We start from the raw sequence: 5,226 nt of genomic DNA on the forward strand, positions 1-5,226 counted from the left end.
GGGTAAGGTTAGGGACAGGTTTGTTGGTATGGGTAGGTTTAAGTGTGGGTTAAGGTGTAAGGGATGGGTCAACTGTGTAATTATAAATGTAATTACAGAAATTAATTACAGATGTAATTACATGCAGGTATTTTTCAAATATAAGTACAATGTAAAACATGTATGTACACAATAAGTGCATTGTACCAAATTATTAATTTAAATGTAAGTACATAGTAGTTAAGGCCACTTAATATAAAGTGGGACCGAAAAGAGAAACACAAGAACTACAACTGACTTCAGCCACAGCCTTAGATGAAATCAACTGAAATTAAAGAAAACATGAAATCTCTCAAGATCTCAGCAGAAGATAATTACTCCACAAACAACATCACCAGCTTCATGCATTACTAACCAGAGTATTGGTATACCTTTATATAAACAAACCACATATATGGCTCTTAAAACACTGCCTATAAAAATCAGTGTTGTCATATTTTGAATACCTCAACTGAATAGAGGTAATTTGTTTTATGATTTTTATTTGATTACTGACTGTGTGCTTGTCTTTTTTTTTTTTTTGTAAATTCAATTCAGTTTGAAATCAAATTTGAAATCAAGCTTCCTTGTGCTCTTTAGGTCATTTGTTTATATAATTTTTTATTACTGACTGTGCGCTTGTCTTTTTTTTTTTGTAAAATTCAGTTTGAAATCAAATTTTAAATCATGCTTCCTTGTTCTGTAAGCTTTTGCAACAAAGTTACCCTATTTTAAAGACACAAATACACAGAATGAGCAAATGTTTAAGATTGAGATTTTTGTAATGGTTATTAATCAATGTTTATATGTATTTAAATAAAAGCCTATATTAAAATCTGTTTATATAAAGCAAACGTGTCTTTTTAGAAGACTTTGATTAAACCATTTAAAGCTTGAAATAATGATTGCCTTGACAAAAAATAGATGGACAAAAAGAATTGAGATATTAAAATATCTATATGGCAGTATACAGTATAGTTTTGCCAATGGTATTAAAAATGATTAAAGTTGTCATGAAATCAAAAATGATCCTACTTTTTAACTGCACATTACTAGTCTTGTGGTGAACACTTAAATGGGTCATATGATGCAATTTCAAGTGTTCCTTTCTCTTTGGAGTGTTACAAGCAGTTCGGGCATAGATAAGATCCCTAAAGTTGCAAAGACTAAAGTCTCAAACCCAAAGAGATATTCTTTATAAAAGTTAAGACTCGTCCACGCCCTCCTAAAACGCCTCGTTTAAACACGCCCCCACATGTCTACGTCACTGTGTGGGAAGATTTGCATAACACCGCCCAAATGTTCACACAAAGAAAGAAGGCGTAACTTTATTGTTGCTACACAAAATAATGATCTTTTTAGCAACGTCATATGACCCCTTTAAACCGTGCAAGTCAATAAACCGGAGAAAAAAAATTGTAGGCCATCATAATCTTTAATCAAAAACTGAAAATTTGTTTCCGCTTTGGATTGGCGTTCTTGCTCTGATGACGTCAGTTTGACAGCTTGGGGAGGATCCTCTTGTTAAGTCATGACATCAGGACTGCTGTTTCCAGGTCCATGCCTCTACTCATTTCACTTGAGAATACTACTATCTCAACAGCCATTTATGAGCACTTTTTAATTAATATTACATATTTAAACTAAGCATTTAAAAATTTGCTGTGCACACTACAGTCTCCGTGCTCACAGTGTCTCAGACACTAATATTTTAGCCGAATCACTGTCTGGCAATCTGGGATTTCAGTATGGAGATAAAGGTTAGGGTTATACTTTTTCAGCATTACATGACATCGTGGGTGTAAATTAGCACAGTTTGTTGTTTTCTTGTGGCGTCAGGCAGAGCGTTAGGACCCAGAAGCGGTGAAGAGTGATGTCAGACGTAACAAGCAGATATTCTTAACCACTCCAACCGTGAATCTGCTATGAGCAAGAGGTGGAGTGGAGGTGCACCACAATAAAACCCCGCCCTTTATTCAGTATTCCGTTTCACTCGGAAGTACATCAAGTCAAGTCAAGTCAAGTCACCTTTATTTATATAGCGCTTTTAACAATACAGATTGTGTCAAAGCAACTGAACAGCATTAATTAGGAAAATAGTGTGTCAATAATGCAAAAATTACAATAGTAAACACTAATTTTTCAGTTAAAGGCAGTTCATCATTGAATTCAGTGATGTCATCATCCAGCTCAGTTCAGTTTAAATAGTATCTGTGCAATCAAGGCGACGATATCGCTGGAAATGAAGTGTCCCCAACTAAGCAAGCCAGAGGCGACAGCGGCAAGGAACCAAAACTCCATCGGTGACAGAATGGAGAAAAAAACCTTGGGAGAAACCAGGCTCAGTCAGGGGGCCAGTTCTCCTCTGAGAGCACTGGAATGAAGGAGCAATAGAGATTTTACAGAAAAACAAAGCTACACGAAGCTACAATCACAAACCAGCAGCACTGCAAACAGGAAGCAGGAATAACACTGTCCAACAGCGACACCCGCATCACATCACAACACTGAAGTCAGCTGCAACTGCCGGTTCACAGGTACTTTAATATTGATATTTTTCAAGGTATTGAAGTTAGAAATTCCTGTATCGTTGTCACGATCTGTGATGGCGAGGAGCGCCGAGACGTGTAATACAAAAACAGTCTTTAATCCAAGAAATAACAGGAGAATAACACACAATCCAACAAGTAGACCCGACAAACACTAACTGAATGGACTGGGGCTTTGGAACAACAGAGGGGGGGGACTAAGGAGGAGGACGGACACCCGGACGGGGCCGGCAGACAGAGTCCAGGGAGGAGACAGGAGGAGTCCAGCTGGACCCAGGCCACAGCCATAATGACGGCCCACGGTGGAATTAATCATGCAGCCCTAACATGAAGCGATGCAAGGTTAGCTGCATTGAAAACAGATGCTCATGTGCATATACAGCTCCCGATTGGGCGAAGTTAACAGGATTTTGTCCACAGAATGATAAGAGCACACGTTTTAACATATTACTGTATTATTTAACACTCAGTATTTTAACTTCAGTGCTGCAAGCCATGCATACAGCACCGGACATGACAGGTAAACAAGTACTTTAAAGGGGTCATATGATGCGATTTCAAGTTTTCCTTTCTCTTTGGAGTGTTACAAGCTGATTGTGCATAGATAAGATCCCTGAAGTTGCAAAGACTAACTAATACTCTTGGGCCTTTTTCATGCCTGGCCTGTTTGGAGCATTTGTTTCAGAACCTGGCACATTTTTCTCCTTCAGTTCAGCTTGTTTAGGCATATATAAACATTAGGCTTATATAAACACAGCTATCACGCTCAGATCCACCCCACAACAACCGTAATTCATAATGGAAAATGTGTTACGTAAAAAGCATCAGTGTTTAATTCTAAGGGTGAAGCACATTAGTGACACCTACACCCTGAATGTTGTCTAATAGCTTTTCTATGCAAGAATGTTGTCTCGAAAAGCCTTTATTCCCACTAACTGATATATAGTAGTATAGCTTAGTAGAGCTAACTCAATCCATCCTGATGGATGAAGCTATTAGCAGAATCCCAGAACATAAACAGGTGCACTCCGACTTATGAGAAGACAGATTTTCTCACATGTGACTTGCATAAATAGGCTACATTTTGGTACACTCTGAAATGCTGCCTTCGGAAAGTGAACGAAGAATGCAACATTGTAAAAATTTAGGTCCCTGTTGCAAACTGAAAACGCTCTTCAAACACTTCATAGTGTAAAATGTGCTTATATTAAAGGTTGAATTATATACCTGTTTTACTTATTATCCAGCACCAATAGTTGCTTTTTGGAACTTTCAGTTATTGTAAAAAAAAAACTAAGGAAATAAAATAAAAAATAATAGTCAACAGAACTTTTTGTATTAGTTTGTTGTTTAATTTATCTGTTTTATACCATTGCTAGCACTGGAGGGTTCTATATAGTATTTTGTCCTTAAGTACAAAAACAACAGCCTTTTTCTTGATGTGAAATAAAATCCAATCACAGACTCAGAATGTGGAGTTGTGACACAGGACTATGCTTTGCACTGGAGAAATGGATTTAAAACATTGGTAGAGAAAAGCTGAAGTGTGTATACCGTACATGTTAGGAATTCTTGGAAAAGTAAATTAAGTCAAGGATTAAAACTGCTCACTTTTTGTCTTAATTTGTGGATTTAAAAAAGTAGCACTGATGATTAGTGCAATTTTTTATTTATTTATTTTTTCCTGAGGTTGAGATGGGGCTTTTGTGTTGATCATTTTGGTGATGGCTGGGTGGTGTGGCTCTAAAAGTGACAGCAGTGTGGCTGTTTAGCAGTCTTATCACTTACAGGAAGTAACTGTTTCTACAGTGTGTTTAATCTGCATGGAATGCTTCTGTACTAATTCCCACACAGTCAAAAATTAATCGGCTTCTGAGTGAGGTAGCTGAGGTCACTGAGAATATACCTGACCTCACTAAGACATACACCTGGGGCAGATTTGTGATCTGATCTTTTTTGGCAAAAATCTCCCCACTTATTTTGTCACACGCTAGATCACTTTCATGAAAGGCCAAGTGCCACACATAAATACAAAAATTGACAAGCCATGTTATGGCTTATGTTATGCAGCTTATGAGTCAACAGGAAGTGATGCAATGAAAAGGATCAACAAAGCAACAGCAATTTCCATTGTAATTTGTGGTTTTGGTTCAATGCAGTGAATTTTGAATCCCTTTGCTTGCTGCACTTCTTCATAACATGTACAGCATGATAAAATGTTGAGTGACAGAGCGGTGAGTAAACGCAGCTTCTCTGTAGTTCGGAACGCATTCAGGACGGATAGCATTTCCATTACAAATGCAATGTGATTAGGGCTGTGACGGTCGCCGTGACAACCGCGTCACCTCGGTGGTCGGTTGCCACGGCAATCGTGCACATGACGTCAAGCACTCTATAACAAGCATAATATGAAGTTTTGTATACAAGTGTAATAACAGTAATAATTGCAAATTTTTTTATTTAGACTATAAGTCTATGGTACTTCACAAATGATCTCAAACGCCATACACAGCGTTTCCTTTAGATTAGCAGGTTTGAGCGCAGGAAAATACAGTTTATGCATTCAGCAAATTAATTTTGTGTTGGGCGACGGACCTTGTTGGGAAACCAAATACTACATCGCCGATCTGGAGCCATCTCCATTCATGTCACCCATCCG

At 37.8% G+C, this 5,226-nt stretch overlaps 1 protein-coding gene across 1 annotated transcript in view; it reads right to left on the bottom strand.

Moving 5' to 3' along the window:
* mei4 (meiosis-specific, MEI4 homolog (S. cerevisiae)) overlaps window positions 1-5,226 on the bottom strand; it is a 40,087-nt gene that overhangs the window by 29,770 nt on the left and 5,091 nt on the right. The window lies entirely within an intron of this gene.

Source organism: Sinocyclocheilus rhinocerous, unplaced genomic scaffold, assembly GCF_001515625.1.
Source record: "Sinocyclocheilus rhinocerous isolate Xijiao unplaced genomic scaffold, SAMN03320098_v1.1 scaffold819, whole genome shotgun sequence".
In the NCBI taxonomy this organism is placed as follows: Eukaryota; Metazoa; Chordata; class Actinopteri; order Cypriniformes; family Cyprinidae; genus Sinocyclocheilus; species Sinocyclocheilus rhinocerous.